General features: G+C 39.5%; 1 protein-coding gene and 1 pseudogene across 27 annotated transcripts in view; both read right to left on the reverse strand.

Annotated features, from left to right (window-relative positions):
- DLG2 (discs large MAGUK scaffold protein 2) overlaps positions 1–20,684 on the reverse strand; it is a 2,256,157-nt gene that overhangs the window by 377,542 nt on the left and 1,857,931 nt on the right. The window lies entirely within an intron of this gene.
- On the reverse strand, positions 7,577–8,954 carry LOC138850165 (L-lactate dehydrogenase A-like 6A; annotated as a pseudogene).

A 20,684-nucleotide genomic window follows, 5' to 3' on the forward strand; every position in this document is an offset into this window, starting at 1 on the left:
CAGCATCAGACTTTTTTTTTTTTTTTTTTTTTTTTTTTTTTTTTACAGGCAGAGTGGAGAGTGAGAGAGAGAGAGACAGAGAAAGGTCTTCCTTTTCCATTGGTTCACCGCACAGTGGCCGCTGCGGCCGGTGCATCGTGCTGATCTGAAGCCAGGAGCCAGGTGCTTCTCCTGGTCTCCCATGTGGGTGCAGGGCCCAAGGACTTGGGCCATACTCCACTGCACTCCAGGGCCACAGCAGGGAGCTGGCCTGGAAGAGGAGGGACTAGGACAGAATCCGGCGCCCCGACCGGGACTAGAACCTGGTGTGCCGGTGCCGCAGGTGGAGGATTAGCCTATTGAGCCGTGGTGCCGGCCTCAGCATCAGAATTAACACAACTAACCCATGCTGCTCATGGCACTGGGAGGTCCATGGAACCCTGGCATGTGCTTTTGAATTATTTAGAATCTCCACCTTATCTTTTCCCTTCTCAATCCAGTGCTCCATGTAGCTTCCTATATAGTGTTTTCTCTTCTTATCAAACATCTACTACCTATATATGTCACTATACACACCACCCTACAAAGGCGGGGGTCCTCTGATTCTCTGATACCGTTTCCCTCCCTTTGTCCCTCTCTAGGTCTCACATTTGTGATGCTTTCCTGACCAGCCTCTCTGCCTCTGTGATTACACCTCCTTCATCCCTACTTCTTATCTGTCTTCTGCAGCTGGGCTGTCTCTATTCCCTCCTCCTGCTGCTTTCTCTTGTCTTTCTCCTACCCCTCTCTCTGATCAATTCGCTTTGACTTTCTTGCTGCATCCTCTTCTCTCTTCTTCTGCTTTGTTGAGAGGACATCCTATGCTTACGACCTAATTCTGGAACTGTATTGTTCATTTGAAGTTAAAACTGATTTGCTGTGACAGCCTCATAATTATGCTAATAAAAAACAAAATCGAGTAATTCCATCACCCATACAACTAAAATGGAAGGCTAGAAGAGCTTGCTCCAAAAAAACAGAAATAACAAAATTACCTGAGCTCACATTTTGTAATGCTATCATAGACTGTCTTGTTTTTATTTTAAGCTTAGTGACTCTACGTCAAGGGCAAGCCTTAGAGTTTTTCAATATATGGTTGTTGGGAAAGCTCTCTAGGATTTGTAGTGCTGTGGAGCAGCTGTAAAATAGTTTAGAAAGAACCTGGTTTATTTATTTCTGTTAGAGCCCTGCTGTATATTAAAAAAACCGATTGAATTTTCAACCACCATCTTAACATCATGTCTAGACAGTAAGTTTGCAACCTCACCTGACCCTTGTTCCTTACTCACACCAACCAGTCAACAACAGCTCAGCTTTAGGCTTTTGGGTTTGTACACAGCTCAAGGTTTACATCATCTCCATTGTAATCTCCATTGCTTACACATCCTTTGCTAACATGTCCTTCCCTCTTAAAAGCAGGAAAACATCACTGAGCTATGATTTGATATAGACCTCAGATACAAAATACAGGTTGAAGTACTTAGGGAAAAATCACATATGGAGACATGAGAACTATCAACATTACCTCAGATGATAGATGGTTATGCATGCATACCACTCATTTGTAGGGAATATGTAATTTCTAAATATTGCTTCTTTTCAGAGTCAGGTTTAATGAGAAAGTGAGGAAAATCAGGAATAAGTCTAGCTTTTTGGATAACAGGAGACTAGGATAAAACATGGGCATAAGAACATAAATCATTCACTAAGAAAATGTGTAACTTAAAATGTGCTTTCCAGGATAATGTATGTAAAAGTATCTGTTGTCTGTATTTAAAATTCACTGTTTCTTTTTTCCTTTTTTCTGTCTTTGATTGGTTGTGTAAACTTCCTTTCTGAGCATGAATTGGCCAATGGATTTGTGAATGGATATGACTTTCAAAGCAAAAAACTTGTATTTGTCCTTCTTCTTACATTTAGAAATTCCTGGCTAATGTTGATCTCTATCAATTGCTGTGTGCCAAAAAAATAAGGAAATACTTCCCCCAAAACAGTAAATTGTGCAGTAATTATTTATACTTGTGTATATGTATTTTTACACATACATAAACATATGATTAAAATATGAGTAATTTTGGTTAATTAACTATTTTAGATATGTACTTTTATATCCTGATAGATAACAAAATCCTGGGGTAGTTGTATTTTCAAGATTGCTTAATGGATATGATTCTAGCTTTCATTATCACTTAGCTTTGGGATTCTGCACTTTAGTTCTTTAATTTATGAAACAAATATTGTGAAGGAAGAGCTCTGTGTTTCTATTCTGTGTTATAGAGTTACAATGCGATAGTTCTACTTCGTGGCTTAAAAGTATGTGTATATAAAAGTGGGAGTCCTCAAAAACTTCATGGAAAATACATGTTCTGAAAAAACTGTGCATGTATTTCAATTTTTTGCATCACGATAAACTTATACTCACTTGTTAGTAATGTCTGAAGAAGACATAGGCTTTTTTTCATAAGCTAATAATAAAATACTATATTTGACCTTATATAAGTAAACAACAAATGTTGAGTAATCAGGCACAGAAAACTCTGAAAGTTAGCAAGTATAAAACCAATGAACAGAGCTGTAATGTCTGCCTATTATAGGAGTATTTTAAGAAAATTAGTTAAACTTTTAGCAGAAAAACATCCTGAGAAGCTTTATCAGAGATACTTTCTCTAATAGGGCAATGTTCCTGCTCATTCTTCTCATCAAACAATGGTAATTTTGTCAGTTTTTATGGGAAATTATTAGGCATCCACCTCACAGTCCTGGTTTGACTCCTTAAGGCTTCCTTTTGCTTTCTATTTTTTTTTAAACAAAAGATTTATTTATTTAAAAGTCAGACGTGCAGAGAGGGAGAGATGGAGAAAGATATTCCATCTGCTGGTTCACTCCCTAAGAGGCTGCAATGGCTAGGGCTGAGCCAGGGTGAAGCCAAGAGACAGGAGCTTCATCTGGGTTTTTGACATGGGTGGCACGGGCCCAAGCACTTGGGCCATCTTCGACTGTTTCTTGGGTCATTAGCAGGGAGCTGGATCAGAAGTGGAGCAGCTGGGACATGAACTGCACTGATATGGGATGCTGGCATTGTAAGCTGCACCACAATGCCAGCACTTTGTTTCCTAATAACAAAATCTATAAAGGCATCCATCTATTTTCAGTGAATAAATGTAAAAAAATAACACTATATTTGGGCTCTTAACTTAAAAAGTGTATTAAACTTGATAGGGCTTGTGTTAAGAAATAAAGTTTATATTTTTATTTTTATCTTTTAATTCCAGTTTTGCATGAACTCCTTGAAATCTTCTTTGTTTACAATAGAATATTTGATTCTGCAAAGAGCTATTCTGTACCCATCTGGCCTACTCAAATTATAAAAGTAATTTACTCATTCAATCATTAGCACTATAAGTATTTATTGGGGATTTACTATATTTCAGGTCTTGTGCCATGACCCAAAGATGCACTTATTTAAGACATAATTTTGTTCTTGAGGAGCTCACAGTCTATAAGCATCGCTCCTATTTTATAGGATTTGTCTACAGGCCAAATGGTAGAAAATAAAAATGTCTATGCAAAGAACTCAATACATATCTGTAAAAGTAAATGTTGATGATCATTGCTATTGTTTCAGAAACTGGTTCCTTTTTAATCAATGGGGTAGTGTAGTAGAAGGGTGTGGGTTTTTTACAGTAGATTCAGGTTTGGAATTTTAACTCTTCACATCTATAAAGTAAAGTCAGGAATACCTGCTTAAAAAGGGTTGCAAAGTTATATTGAGGACTGAAGATAATGCATATAAAATCCTATTCCATTAATGGTAAGTATTTCTTTTTTTAAAAAAAGATTTATTTATTTGGAAGGAAGAGTTACAGAGAGGCAGAGGCAGAGATAGAGAGAGAGATAAAGAGAGAGAGAGAGAAAGAGAGAGAGAGCGAGAAAGAGGTCTTCTATCCTCTGGTTCGCTCCCCAATGGCTGCAATGGCCAGAGCTGGGCCGATCTGAAGGCATGATGCAGGAGCTTCTTCTGGGTCTCCCACAAGAGTGCAGGTGCCCAAGGACTTGGGCCATCTTCCATTGCTTTCCCAGGCCATAACAGAGAGCTAGATTGGAAGTGTAGCAGCCAGGACTTGAACCTGTGCCCATATGGGATGCTGGTACTGCAGACAGCGGCTTTACCAGCTATACCACAGTGCTGGCCCTGATAGCTATTACTTTTAACATGAAAAAATGGAAAAATATTTTTGGCTTAAACATTATTTTTAGATATGAAAACATATGAAGTAGTTTTTTGGGGTCTGATCCCTTTTAAGAGTCCTTGCATGATATCATTTATGTCTACAATCATCCTTATCCCAAAATTCTAGGATCAAGACATCACAAGGATTCCATGGATTCCAATAAATAGAAATACACATTAGGTTGAACCACATGAAATTGACAGTATTTGACTTGACCTACAAAAAAATGGTAATTTCATAGGGTTGAACCTATTATTACTAAAAGAAAATTCAATATTTTTTACTTTTTAATGTGAATGGCATGTAAAATTAATTTTTTTCTTGGAGAGTATTTCCTGTTTTAAAAATACCCTTATCTTGTAAAATTCATGGCATTTGCTTTTTGGATTAAGGAAAAAATATCAAATAGTCATATTGCTTTTTTCAGAGTAGTTTCAAAAGGTCCAAATTTGAGTTCAATGTTGCGAAAATTTTAGCCTCAAGAAATGGGGGAAGAGACATTAAAAATCTGTATTTATTATTAGCTGTTAAGGAAAGGAGCAAATTTTTGACTACTTTCAGAGACAAATCTTAAAGATATCAACAAATGAGATGAAACTTGCTCTATGGCACATTATTGAGTAAAAGATAAGAAGAAATCAGTATAACAGAAAGAGAAGGAGAAACAGGGATTGAGAGTGTGTAGAACTGTGAGGGGATTTGTTGAAGTGTTCAAAGGAAGCTAAAATGAAGACAGGAAAATATATACTGGCATAGTTTCCAAAACCAGCTTCTACTTAGAAGAACTTATTATCAGCATCTGTTACTAGTAGCTTTTGAACTCCTATTCGTGCTATCTACTGAGCAGGGAAAACTTGTCTTGATAGGCACATGTCATGCTGCTACCCTTGTTCTGGGAAACCCAATTCAAATCCTACCTCTGTGAAACTCTCTCCAGTTAGAGGTCATTTTCTAGGACAGTTATTCCCACTCTCAACAATAAAGCAAGGCACTCTGTTCCTACTTTTCCCAAGTTCTTCTATGTGTTTTTCAAAAGGTTTGTGTTTGTGTTTGGCAGTAATGTGTCTACCAAGAAACATATTTGTACACCTGGCAGACCTCAACACCACCTCATCAACATTTATTGAACACATTCAGTGTGCCAGGAGCTGTATCATACATTGGGATCAATAAAAGTTGAAGATTTGAGGTTGCATTTAAGAAGATCACACCTTATATAGTTACCTTTGAAATGTAAAAGTGAATATTACTACAAAGTATTCCATTGTGTTTCAGAAGTTCTTTCTACATAAAAGCTACTGGGAATCCTATAATTCCATACTTGAGATTCATTGCTGTAGTCTTTAGCTCGGTGTATAGTACTATTAAAATTTTGAGATAGGTAGATAGGATAACGCTTTGCCTTCTTCCTGACATTCAACCTCAGTGTGACCACCTCACCTGTTTTCTTTTATCAAGGGAAGATAGAAAAAACCATGAGTACATTAGACTCCAAGGTACCACAAAATATAAAAAGGAAGAGTTACTGATAAAAACTGAGGGAAATGTGCTTGAGGTCAGCTTTCACCTGTCAGGAACTACATAGGAGATTTTTATCATCAATAGGCCAGCACCTTGTTTCCTAATAACAAAAAATCTATAAAGGCATCTATCTATTTTCAGTGAATAAATGTAAAAAAAGAACATTATATTTGTCTGGGCTCATAACTTAAAAAGTGTGTTAAACTTGATAGGGCTTGTGTTAAGAAATAAAGTTTACATTTTTTTACTTTTATCTTTTAATTCCAGTTTTACATGAACTCCTTGAAATCTTCTTGTTTACAATAGAATATTTGATTCTGCAAGGAACTATTCTGTACCCATCTGGCCTTCTCAAATTATAAAAGTAATTTATTTACTCATTCAATCATTATCACTATAAGTATTTATTGGGGATTTACTATATTTCAGGTCTTGTGCACCATGACGGGTACTGAATATCCCATGGCATATTTAAGTTCCATTACAATTTTTTGAGAAAGAGTAATTAGCTCCATTTTATAGGTGAAAAGACTCAGTTTATGGAGCTAAGTACTTGTGCACAGGTCTCACATCTTGATTGGTACAGAAGTACCAACAATACTTGGGATGAGTGCAAGGTTCAATTCTTCTGGATCCAAAAATTACACTTTTTGGCTCTTTGGGAAATAAAGGAATGTAATTAACGTTATAGACTAAATGATATTAAAAGGTAAATACTTTTGAATGAATGATCATTTTAGGACCAGCCTTATACCACATAAGATGAAAAGAAAATTTTAAATTGAGACCAAATTTTATTTCCAAAATTTGAAGAGTGAACCAGTGGGTGGGAAATCTGTCTCTCTGTCTCTGTATCTCTGTTTTTATCTTCCAGATTTAAAAACAAAATCAAGTTTAGGCACAAAGACTCTTGATTAGATCACTGAGATTTAAGAAAAATTTCCACCCTTTGAAGGATACTTTCTCCCAAGCCTTCCAAATCCCTACAGATTGCAGCTGCCTCCAGCATGAGTAACCAAATGGAGAGAACTGAGACCCTCTCACTCTCTAGCCAGAGTGCTCAGCTCAGCAAACAACCACAGTAAGTGCTAAGTAACATGAGAAATGGAGACTGGGTGAGGCTTAGAACTTGTTCAATATCACCTGGCATTTCATGGTAGAAACAGTATGAAATCAAACCCATCAGATTCATAAATGTGCTTCTAGTTGGCACTCACATTGGTTCTGAAAGCATTTTTAAGAGTAATACAAATAAGTCTACATTTATTTCTACAGGAAGGCCTCACAAATGTTTTAACAAGGACAATGACAACAAAAAATAACAGCCAACATCTGTCAAATCCTTCCTTGTGTCAAAAATTTCACAGTATACTGCATGTATTATTTTGATTCTTCCTTATGACAGCCCTATAAGTAGGATATAGGCATCATTTTACTAATGAGGAAACAGAGGCGCACAAAAGTTAAATAAATTGCTCAAATTCACAATTACAAATGATAGATTCAGACCCACTATGTTTTTTTTTCCTATGTACATTTTTGCATTGTAGATTAAGTAAAAGCATTTTTATAGTATATAAATGAATATAAGTCAGCCAGAATGAAATAATTAGCATGTGCTTAAAAGAAATAAAACACAAAAAACATTTGTTGTTCTTTTGGGACAAATGGCAACTGCAAATACAGACATGGCAACTGTTGGTGCCTCAGAGATTTCTTTGATGTGGTCACTTAGGAATTATAAAAAAGTATCATCTGGCATCTGGATGCTAATCATAGCTGAAGGGCTACACAAATAAAGCAGTCACTCTGTCCCCTTCCCTGTTTCCAATGCTTAGGAATTTATTCAAAAGTTTGATTTATACAACCCCATAACTACTATTTCTTCTTCAAACACTTCATAAGGGTGTTTTAAATAACTTAAATCTCAAGTGCCTGCTGAATTTCCCAAACTGTTTCTGTGCTCCTTCTCCAAAGAACCTTTTTTTAATGGGTCAGTTTTACCTTTATCAGGTCTGTAATAGCATTCTGTCCCAGAACACAAGGGACTTAAGGAATATTTCATCATTCATTCCATAGAGGCCCCTAGTTATAGTGGAAACTGGATACAGTCCCCTAAGATTCTTCAAAATACTTCAATGAATCCACTGTAGATAGGCCAATGGCCCAAGAAGTATAATCTCTCATTTTAATAATCTCATAGACATTGGCAACACTTCTCTGTGGACATTTTTCACTGCTCAGGATTGCTGTCAGTTCTTATACCTGGATGCAGATCTTTCAGAGGGACACTAGCAATGTTCACTTTGTTCCACACAGGAACACTTGAGTTTCCTTGCTCTCCGAGTGTCCATACCTGATAGCTTTCAGAGTGAAATATCATGCTTTTGCCCAGTCAATAAATGGAAACGGGCAGTATCCAGATGATAGCTACTTTCAACAACACGGATCTGAGAAATGCACCCAACTTCCAGGCTACACGAATTGAAATATCCACTGGACTGGAAACAACAATCAGCTTGCAAACTGGACTGCGTTGGGTATTATTAGAAATCATCTATTTTAAAATGGCTACACTTCATTTGACTAGATTAAGGTATGTTTCTCCTTTTACCTGGTGTGTACCTGCTGTGATAATCCCTAGGTTGGAGTTTTCAGTGACAGGGTAATCTTTGCTGGAAACGATACTTAGCATTTTCATGAAAGATCTGAATATTTAAGATCCATCACCCTTCAATTTGTTGACATCCATATCCATAAAGGCAAGTTCATCACTCAAGCCTTTAAAATAAGATATTGATCACACAGGCCATGCCAAGCAAGCCAGTTCCTATAACGGAGATCTTACTGTTTTGAATGGCTTCCTCTGAAGTGAAATTCTCAATACTTGACACTTGACAGTCGCCATCATGCACTGTGAAGGGACAACTGAGCCAATGCAGGATGCGCGCCCCCTGGCGGGGACACAGCCCCATTCCCAAGCCAAGGAAATACACTCCAGCATCTCCCACTCCGATCGAACCGCAGAACTCCCGCATCTAGCTTATAGCTGCGCTCTCAAGAGGAGGTTGGAAGAAGAGAATGGAGGAAAGCAGAGGGAAAACTGCAGGCAAAGCTCGTTGGGGGAGATCAGGAAGAAGCCGTTGAACGGTCAATGCCCCTCACCTCAGACTCTGCACAGCCCCTAAGGGCCTCACAAGCACATGCAGAAAGCGCTCCTGATGTGCGCTCAGTTTAAATCAAACTTCTTCTGCAGCTCTTTGTGAATCCTGGAGTGACAGTTTGACAAATATGAATTCCCTTTAATGTTTGACATGGATCATAGGCCAAGCCTGATGCCTTCAATTATTAGATTTCTATTTTCAGTGTGTTTGCCAAGTCAGGACCACTTTGCAGAGCCGGCAGGCTCAGACATCCTTGCATCTCATTCTGTCTCCCTTTATCTTCATCCTTCCTTCTTCAGGACACCTGATTTCCCTTCTATCCTCTAGTATGAGGGTATTCAGAAAGTTTATAGAAAACGGAACTAAAACTTCTGAAGGTTAGGCATAGTTTTTCATAATATGCACTTTCCAGGAACTTTTTGAAGATGCCACATACATCATGTCCTGGATCCTTAACTTTAGGTGATAGTTTCTTAATTTCTTTATAAAAATGCTTCAGCTCTGATGGAATATATAACACAGGTAGCATCCCCCTGTTGAAGTCAGAAGGATGCCTGCTTCCCATGTGCCTTCTGTAAATAGGTTCTAGGTATCTATTCTGATAGCATCATCAGATGGCTAGCTTGTGGTCATCTCAAACCACAAGATCTTCTTTTTAAGGAGTTGCTACCATATAAGTCTATTCTAAACTAGTGCAATTAATTTTGGGACCTGTATTCTCTCAAACTATCTACCTCAGCAGGGAATTTTGTGTTTCTGGTAAACATAAGTAGTTAAAAAGCATTTTGAGGGTTTGTGCCAGTATTTTGCCTTCTAATGGCTACTTATTCATTTCGTGCCTCTGGTTCTCATTTTTGTTGATGGCAAATGGGAAAAGAATCTATTCCCTTGTTGCCTTGTGGGAAGTTCATATGAGATAATGCATGCAATGTAAGGTGATAGCATTATAACAGATAACCTAGGTTTTAATTTCATACTAGAGGGCCGGTGCCATGGCTCACTTGGTTAATCCTCTGCCTTCGGCACTGGCATCCCATATGGGCACTGGGTTCTAGTCCCGGTTGCTCCTCTTCCAGTCCAGCTCTCTTCTGTGGCCCAGGAGGGAAGTGGAGGATAGCCCAATGCTTGGGCCCCTGCACCCATGTGGGAGACCAGGAGGAAGCACCTGGCTCCTGGCTTCGGATCGGCGCAGTGCCAGCTGTGGCGGCCATTTGGGGAGTGAACCAACAGAAGGAAGACCTTTCTGTCTCTCTCTCACTGTCTGTAATTCTACCTGTCAATAAATTAATTTAAAAAAAGAAAAAAAATCATACTAGGAAGAAAATTATAACTGTTAAACCTATAATCACAGAAACTACACCCCACAGGTCCCATAACTACCCCAATCATAATATTACCTATGTAAATTTTAATCCAAAATATTTTTTTATAATTTTTTCTCCCTAAAGGATTTCAAAATTTGCATTCATTGCCCTCTAGTGGTTGCTCTGCGGAAGACACAACAGCTTTTTAAAATTTCTGTTTTTGAAATGGTACATAGTCTTATGAATCTTCTCCAAATATTGCTAGGTTACATACATTCCTGTCAGCTGCTAACCCCTAAAGAGTCAACCTATAAGGACAGTAGCTAATTTCAGGACCTGTGCAGTATGGATGTACAAGGCTCATTCATTTCTGGCCACAAGTCTACAATCAGAATCTAGTGACTTAAAAATAATAACATAGCTTTATTCATTCATTATATTTTTACAGTCAATTTATTATGTGTCAGGCAAATAGGCTCATAGTCAAGTGAGGAAAACTGAGGACTATGTCTTTACAAATGAGTAGGGTAAGTGTGATTGGCAGAGAGTGCTGGGTGTGTGACTATATTAGAGGGAGACCTAATCTGGAATTTGTCTGTGCATGTGTGGGGAGGGTGGGAGGGAATGTGAGAGAAGGCACTTAGAAAACACAACAATCTCAAATCTGAAATGTGAACAGAAGAGACCATTACTCAGGAGAAGGAGGTGGGCGAGAAGAAAGTTTGAAGGAGTTTGAGCTATGTTTAGATGATGAAGAAAAGAAGGATTTTTTAGAGATGAGATTGGAAATGTAAGGGAAAGTGATGTTGAGGAATTTAGATTTTGTTCTCATGATCAAATAATAACAAATGGACTGTAAAAGAGCATAGATGGATGCCTTTGCTTTTTTTTTTTTTTTTTTTTTTTTGGTCAGGCAGAGTGGACAGTGAGAGAGAGAGACAGAGAGAAAGGTCTTCCTTTGCCGTTGGTTCACCCTCCAATGGCCGCCATGGCCGGCGCGCTGTGGCTGGTGCACTGCGCTGATCCAATGGCAGGAGCCAGGTGCTTTTTCTGGTCTCCCATGGGGTGCAGGGCCCAAGCACTTTGGCCATCCTCCACTGCACTCCCTGGCCACAGCAGAGAGCTGGCCTGGAAGAGGGGCAACCAGGACAGAATCTGGTGCCCTGACCGGGACTAGAACCCGGTGTGCCAGCGCCGCAAGGTGGAGGATTAGCCTAGTGAGCCGCGGGGCCGGCCTGCTTTTTTCTTTTTTTGAAGATTTATTTTATTTATTTAAAAGACAGTGTTACAGAGAGAGGTAGAGACAGAGAGAGGACTTCCACCCGTTTGTTCACTCCCCAGATGTCCGCAATGGCCAGAGCTGTGCCAATCCAAAGCCAGCAGCCAGGAGCTTCTTCTGGGTCTCCCACATAAGGGCAGGTACCCAGGGACTTGGGCCATCTTCCACTGCCTTCCCAGGTCATAGCAGAGAGCTGGATCGGAAGTGGAGCAGCCGGGTCTCGAACCAGCGCCCATATGGGATGCCGGCGCTGCAGGCCAGGGCTTTAACCCGCTGTGTCACAGCTCTGGCCCTCCATACCCCGATGCCTTTTGCTTTTAATTTCTGTTTTATTCTTTTATTATGTAAATGGAAATATTCAGTTAGTTTACACATAACTCACATTCAAGTATGCTTAGTGATAAATAAGATGGTTTAATGTTAAATTAATGATTCAAAAAATGTTCAGCACACCCTTTTTACCACCCAAAGTTCTCCCAAACCCATGCATTCCTAGAATTGTGGAGCTAGAAGGGGCTTAAAGAGCCACGTCCTTTCAGCCTATGGATATGAAAGAGGGTTAAGAGTAGGCCCTGACTGTGCTGAATAATTGAGTGGCTGCACCTAGAAACTGTTTGCTTTTCCTATCTAGCATTGTGCTTAAGTTCCTCATTGTGGGAACGTCCTGTATCTCATGTCTTGTTGGCTTACACTTTTGTAATTCTTGAGCACCCCTTTTTGTCATCTGTGTGTTATACTGTGTGTTCTTCCTTTGTAGCCCGATGAAGAGATAGATAATCTTACAGAGGGGATCTGGGAGTGTCTTCCCATTACTAAGAAGAGCATGAACCCCTCAAACTGCTGGGTGTGGTTTTGTATCATTTATTGAACTCTTTTGGCCTCTCTGTATCTTCTGAAGGTGTAATTCTGTGTGGATCTATTCCTCCTAAGGGTCTAAGCATCTTGAGGATATGACACATGGCTTAGTCATCATTACTTTCCATAGAGCAAATGACGTGAGCCTTGAAAGCCTCTATCAAGTTGCTGTAAACAGGGATGGGTGGATAAATGAATAAATAAATGAACGGAGTGGAATATCTTATTTCTCAACAAGAGGTTTAAATAAATGTTATTAAAGGAATAGACGGTACATTATGCCAACAGTTTGTGTTGGTTTGGGCATTTGGCTAAGTGGTTAAGATGTTTGGAATGCCCATATTCGAAGCCTAAGTGCCTGGAATCAAGTGCCACTTCCACTTCTGAGCTAGTACCCTGCTAAGGCACACCCCTGCAGGCGGTGGGTGATGGCTTAAGTACTTGGGTCCTTGCTACCCACGTTGGAGATCCAAATTGAGTTCCGGGCTCCTGGCTTTAACCTGGCCCAGCCCTAGCCAGGACAGGCATTTCAAAAGTAAAACAGCTGATGGGAGATGCTGTCCCTTCCAAACAAATAAAAAATATTTTTAAAGTTTTATTGGAAATTTTCACATGGAAAAAATACATGATGAGCCACTCAAGGTGAAAAGAGGATCTGTTACAATCAAGAAAAAATGAGAGCTTCACTCTTTTATTCATAAGAAATGACCAATGTTGGGGAGTCAGTGCTGTGGCACAGTAGGTTAAGCCTCCACTTGCAGCTCTGGCATCCCATATGAGCACCGGTTTCTGTCCTGGCTGCTCCTCTTCCCATCCAGCTCTCTGTTAATAGCCAGGGAAAGCAGTGGGAGGTGGCCCAAGTGCATGGGTCCCTGTTCCTATGTGGGAGACCTGGAAGAAGCTCCTGGATCCTGGATCCTGGCTTGGGATGGGTCCAGCTCCCACCATTGAGGCCATTTGTGGAGTGAATCAGTGCATGGAAGACCTCTCTGTCTCTCCTGCTCTCTGTCTGTAACCCTGCCTCTCAAATAAATAAATAAGTCTTGAAAAGAAGAAATGACTAACGTTTTTGGTAATAGGAGATTAGACAAATTAGAAAAAAGGAGAAAGAGACATCTAGGCAGCATGGGGGAGTGCCCAAAGGACTTCAAAAATCAGAGCGATCTGATGCTCAGTGTAAACTTTTTACTTGTTTGATGTAAACCCACTGCCATGTTTTCAAATTTTAGGCATCACCTGCTGTATAAGAAAGAAGTGTGCAAGAACACTTGGTTAAATTTATGCTTGTTAGGGAAAAGAGTGTGCTTTTCTGTGAAGTTCTCAATTCTGGGAGCAACTGACTCTTAGCCATGTGTGGATGATGACGATGATGATGATTCCCACTATTATATAAATGCAACACTTGCTCAATGTGAAGGCAGACCAAACAAATGAATGAAAAAAAATTTAGTTTCTGCTCTCTTGAATTCTATCATAAATCTGTGAGTAGAAAAATGGGAACATTAGGTATAGTCGAGTGCAGTTTATGCTAGGCACAAAACCTGAGAGAGGGGCCAGTGTTGTAGCACAGTGGGTTAAGCTGCAGATTGAAATGTGGGAGCGCTGGTTGGAGTTCAGGCTGCATCCTTTCTGATTCAGCTCATGTTAATGGTGCATGGGAAAGCAGCCTGGCTTTGGCCTGGCCCAGCTAGGCTGTTGTGGCCATTTGGGGAGTAAACCAGTGGATAAAAGGTTCTCTTTTTCTTTCTCTTTCTCGCTCCCTCTATCACTCTGCCTTTCAAATAAATATAATAATTATTAAAAAAAAGCCACTTTGAGAGGCTGGCTCCGTGGCGTTGCAGGTAAAGCCGCCACCTGCAGTGCAGGCATCACATTTGGGCACCGGTTTGCCTCCTGGCTGCTCCACTTCCAATCCAGCTCTCTGCTATGGCCTGGGAAAGCAGTAGAAGATGACCCAAGTCCTTGGGCCCCTGCACCCATGTGGGAGACCTGGAAGAAGCTCCTGGCTCCAACTGTTGCAACCAATTGGTGGGTGAACCAGCAGATGGATGACCTCTCTCTTTCTCTGCCTCTCCTTCTCTCTCTGTGTAACTCTGACTTTCAAATAAATAAATAAATGAAAAAAAATTAAAAACACCCTAAGAGGTATAGGGAATAAATGTTTCTGTAATTTTTTTCCACAGCATCTTTGGTCAATTAGGAGTCCTTCAGCTAAATTTTGAACGTAGAGACATAACAAGAAGTAAAATGACCTGGACGATTAACTTTTGGTTCTCCACTGACCTCTATCTTTCTCTCCTTCAATCAGGAAAATCATAGATCAGTCTCATGTTCAGAGGAGCAACATTTATTATTTTGATTTTTTTTTTTTAAGGTATTCTTGGTTCTTAGAGCTCTTGGTTGATTCCTAGTGTTTTGCTACTTCCAAAGTGAGATTTTCACCAAAAAAGCCACAGAGTCTGCTTTCAGATTTTAATTCCCTTCCAGTACATTGAATTTTAAAAATCTACCAGTATGATTATACCCAGTTTTAATATGTGATCAATGAAATAAAATCCACAAACATAAACCTGTCACACACCACTGATATGTAGATCTGTGCAAAGTATTTTACTGCCATCTTGTGGATGTTTAGGAAATAACCCCAGCGGCTATGAGCTTGATGTTCAGGAGACATAGATAGAAAAAATAACTGGAAAAATGAATAAGAAAAGAGAATCCAAGTGTCCAGTTTTCCACTTAATCTTATCATTTTCACACACTGTATAACCTCCCTGGTGCTTGTTTTCTTCACAAAAGCTTTATACTACAATACTGGTACAGCTCCTCCTTACCTCAGGGTTGCCTTGAGAATAAAAACAAAATTACTCTGTACATCAGAAATCACAATCCAGAAGCAATGGATTATCACCCCTGCTATCATGAAATACTACTAGGTTGAAGACAATTAAGCATTTTGTAGGTAACAAGGTAACTGTGGTTCTGGCTGGGAAATCCAGGCCCTGATGCCTGTCCCAGGAGTGATCTGATCATCTTTTAGGGCTCTCAGGACAAGAGAGTGGATGTTTCCCATGAAAATAATCCCTGGAGGTGATTTACCCAGGAGTAGACAATAACATGATCCTGAGAATTGATGAAGGGGGTGTTTTCTTTTGTACCGGTTCCCCAATGTGTGAGTGGGTCCTGACATTCAGAAATACTGCAAACGGTAGAGAACAAGCAAAAAAAAAAAAAAAAAAATGTTACCTCTGGGATACTACCCAGTGATGCACATTTCAGTCATTCTCCTGTAGTCATTTTGTGCCTTTCAAACAACACTTTCAATGAAAAACTGAAGCAATAGGTTGGATTATAGATAGCACAGACCACTTTAAAAAAAAAAAATACCCAAGGTCTGGCATTGTGGCACAGTTGGGGAAGCTGCTGCCTGCGATGCTGACATCCCATATGAGCACCAGTTTGGGTCTTGGCAGTTCCACTCCCAATCCAGCTGCATGCTAATGCATCTGAGAAAGCAGAGGAAGATGGTCCAAGTGCTTGGGCCTCTGATAACCATGTGTGAGAGAGATCTAGGTTGAATTCTAAGCTCCTGGCTTCAGCCCAGCCTTGCCCTGGCTGTTGTGGCCACTTGGGGGTGAACAAGGTAAAAGATCTCACTCGCTCTCTGTCTCTTCCTCTTTCTGTTATTCTGCCTTTCAAATAAATGAATAAATATTGTTTTTAAAATTTCAGAAAATATTTAGGAACAGAACTTGTAAAGGCTGCTCCTTCCCCTTAGGGAAGGCTTCTTCAAGTTCTTTCCTTCACTCATTTATCCATCACTTACTGATACCTCTGTGTGCTTGGCACTGGGTTAGACCCTGGCAGCAATGATGAAGACACAATTATTATCCGCAAGGAACCCACAATCTATCGAAGAAAATGTTCATGAAAACAAAGACCAAAGGAGAACACAGGATGTTACTGAGGCACGAGGATTGGGAAGAGGGGAGAGGCTCTCTCTCCCTGTGTCTGAGTCCCAGTAAGGTGTCCTTCCTGGCCTTTTAACTTGGCTTCTTCCATCTTAAATGAATTTTTCTCTCCTCTGAAGTCTTGAGGCACTTAATAATAATAAATAGTTCATCCAAAACAAAAATAAATACCTACAAAAAAAATAGTTCATCCATTGATCACCTCAGATGCCTCGCCTGCCTGTCCTCACTTCCTATCCTCACTTCCCCACCTGCAATTTGACTTTAATAATTAAATCTGCTTTTATGAATAATTATCAGGAAATGGCTTCAAACACAATCCTTAGTATGTCCTTCCTTATATGCTTTCATAATTTAATTAAAAAACATTTGCTAAGCATCTACAATATCAGGAACTTTGGAATTAGCCATTCTTAGCTTCTACTTATTTTGACTTGTGGTCAGTTTACCAACATTCGTTTCAGAGCACGAGACCACCCCCTCCAATAGGAATTTCCATGGAAAAAACATGAGATCGGATTTTCTGCAGGTAAACGATTTTTTCACTTGCAGCTCATAGAATCTGCTTAGTCTTCTTCCCTTCTCCAGTCTAAGTGTCTCTGAATTTCTCCTTTATGCAGTCCAACTTCCTTATGCCCCTAATATGGTCTCATTTAAGGATTTGTCTTTATCTTGCACAATCTGATCTCTCATTTGATTAAAGACCCTGAAAGGCAAAGACTCTTATCTAATCCTTTATTCCTAAAGAATGTTATGATCTTAATTAGGTCTCAGATGAAGCCTATGTCCATTCTGCATGTCCCCTTCTTCTCCATCACCCTTCATGAGCCAGATGGGTTCCCCTGACCTACCTGTTAGCTGGGAAGTTCACATCTCTTGACCCATGTTTTTTGCTACTTCCAGTCCTGCAATTGCTTAAAAAAATGAATTGAAATTAAGAAGCAGAGCAGGAATTAATGTTTCTCTTGGGAATCTGAGGTGGTAGAAAGAGAGAATCAGCTCATGCTTGGGCAGATTCCTGCCTTAGACTGCTCACTTACTGTCAGTCACTGAGAATGGTCATTTCCGATGGTGACATGAATGATGATGAGTGGTGGTCATGATGATAAAGAAGGAGGAGGTGGAAGAGGAGGAGGAGGGAAAGCTAATTCATGGAACCAAGAAGCTTGCTACTAGTTCTAAGTAATGAAATAACAGTGAGATGACTAAAAGTGGTTATTCCTTTTTAACACATTTGCAGTGCATTATAACCATGTTCTTGTCTTAGCTGTCCACTAGGCTATCAGTCCATGAAGGAAGGATGAATGCTTGGTTGACTTCTATATTCCCTAGAGATCCTAGCATGGTATTTGACAATCATGTCTTTATTATTAAATGCATATGAAGTACCAGACTATGTTCAAGGTTCTGGGAATATAGCAATAAATAAAATGTATCAATAGGAGTTAATGAATAAATTAAGAATTGCAGTCATGTAGGCAAAGTGTTTCCCACTTAATATGCATACATTTAAGTGAGTTGTTAAATAAATCACCAGTTTCTCCCTCCATTCAGAATCATTTTCATGAACATAGAAAACAAAGTGTACATTTTGGTGAGCATCTTATGCCATTCTACTAGATAGCAAATCTCGAAGGAGATATCTGTACTCACTGTCATTCAAAGAGGGAACTTGAATGAAAGCCCAGTGGGAACTTGTGGGAAGGTTTTAAGCAGAGGAGTAGCACCATCAGAGTTGGTAAAATCTATGAAGTATGTGTGAAAGATTAAAAAGAAAACCTACTGACTTTAACGTTCAGCACACCTGTAGTCAAAACCTCTTGCTAACTGTGTGATCTTTACCAAGGTATTTCACCACCAGAGTTTCAGAATTTTGGCTTGCAGGATAATAGTTGTCAAATTATGTGAAGTTCTTACCTGGTAGGTAGCACACAATAAATCTCTTATCTTTTGTGTTATCAGTTCTTTTCCTTTCATTCTATTTGGCCTGGGCCCCGCCCACCAGAGAGGTTCCTCTCCAGAAATAATTTCAATTGTTTAAGAACCAATTATGATTCTTAAGATCCTAGATCTAAAATAATACCACTCATAGGCTTTATCAGGCAAAACAATGATCATTTATCATTAGGGTGTACAGTGTCCAGATATCCTTATTTTGAGGTAATCTAAGAGAAGAAGGAAGACTTATCTCTCACTAGAGAAGCAGGAGAGGGAACCTAGAGCAAGAGAGGGTGAAGTACCTGTTCCAACTGGGACTTTAGCTCCCCTCACCAAGGTATAAGGTTCAGCGTGGCCTGTCTGCAAGTGGCCAGTAATGATGACCACTGGAACAACATCCCTGAGAGGGTATATTTTTAGCAGGATTTATTCCCTTTGACTCCAGTTTCCAAGCCTTCCTGAAGATTCTATGAGCTATCTGTTATTTCCTCCAATACATTCATTTTCCATTAATCAGAGTTGATGTAATTAATTAATTAGTAATTAATCAGAGCAGATGTCTGTTGTCTGGAGTCAAGAACCCCAGCAGATGAATTCACCATCCAAGCACCTATAGGCACACTCCTAGAGCAGAAAGGAGACAGTCGTGACAGAAGGAAGCCACTCCTGGAATCTAATTGGCCCCAATTTAGAAAATCACTGGATTCCTTAAATTCTTCTTGAATAAAATGGCAAAGTGATGGTTTTCCTATCTACTGTAAAGAATTCTATGAGGAGCAAATGAGATATTATACATAGTAAAGGACTTTGTGCATATTAATGGTGACACAAATGAAGGGGTTGTTAGGGTTTAACTAACAAAGTGGATTATTCAGAGGCAAAATCAAATTGAAACTAAAAGTGAGTCCACTTCCAATGGATGATCACTCCTTCCTTAAAAGTGGAGATTCTCTTCACAAAATTTCCTCTTTATCTGCAGTCAGCTATCATAGCACATTTTTAATGTTTACACAGAGAAAGCATAGGATCATAGACTACTCTACTCTGTGAAGCTTATATAGGAAATCTTAACCATCAAAATATCCTTTTGGAAGAATATATTATAAGCAGATTTTAAGCATCGAGTATTAGTATTTGGTATGCAATTGAGCATTTATTTAAACTTTTTCTGATCTATGAGATTTCCTGTTAGTCAATTAGAAAAGGATCAGTTTAAAGACAATACTCTGGATCTTTAGGATGGAAGGAGCCTATGGGCTAGGAGTCCAGATGATTATAATGGAAAGGGGCCCTAGGATTCCCAGCTGTCTCAGAGACATGAAAAAGGGTGTGTAATTCATTCATTCATTAAACATTTGCTCAGGAGCTGGGTTCTAAGTAAATCAGCAGGGATTCAGAGGTGAGCAAGACATAGTCCTGTCCTCAAGGGAAGCTTTACAAGACCTCAGTGTTGTTTCTAAACTGCCTCAGTCTCACAGTCTGGATGTGTAATGGCTTCCTAGGAGAGTTCATATGTCTCTTTGAAAATGTTCTACCATTTTATGCACTTTTTAAAATTTATTTCTTACTAGCTGGGTGTTGAGTGTGGACAGCCTCAGACATAAACAATTAGCTGAACTCGGTGTTCTTTCTGAAGGTTGACTGCAGAAAGAGAATAACTTCAGCATCAGAAGCAATAATGGTAAAAATACTGCAGTTATTGCTGATGGTGTGATCTTGGACAAATTACTTAATTTATCTGAGCTTTAAACACAACTAGGTTGTTCGTAAAATTCCATAAAATCATAGTGCAGTATCCAGCCAAATCTTGTTGCTAAGCAGATATTCAATAAACAGTGGGTATTTTATCCCTATTTTCTTTTCTTTTTTACTGTTTCTGCTTCTTCTAGGAATTCCTTGTTTTGGGGAGGCTTCTCTTCCAGAAGGCTTCCCATATTCCCAGGCTGGGCTGAGGATAGCCTTTCCTTTATGCCTGTGTAGACCCTGGGCCTTATGGATTAACATTTCCATACTATATTGGAAGTAACTTTTTAATGTTATAAGCATATGTTCTTGCAAGACAGAATATTTTTTGTCTTGTATCCCCAGAGCCTCTTGGGTTCTTGCACTTGGTGGTTGCTCTTGAGGTCTGCAGACAAGGTTTTAAGGTAAAAATGTTACCTCTCTTAAAACGGATGCATGATCTTTCCTACAGACTGCAGCAAAATTTCCAAGAGATATTTGAAATAGCTGATATTAACTCATATTCCAGGGAGAAAAAAATCCAAGTATGGGGCTAAATACAGTCAGGAAATACTTTCCTAACATTAAAGAAATGAAAGATCTCTGTGAGTGAGATCCCAGTAGAAAGAAGGGGTCATCAAAGAAGGAGGTACTTTTCTCTGAAAGGAGGAGAGAACTTC

This window comes from Oryctolagus cuniculus, chromosome 1 (assembly GCF_964237555.1).
Source record: "Oryctolagus cuniculus chromosome 1, mOryCun1.1, whole genome shotgun sequence".
In the NCBI taxonomy this organism is placed as follows: Eukaryota; Metazoa; Chordata; class Mammalia; order Lagomorpha; family Leporidae; genus Oryctolagus; species Oryctolagus cuniculus.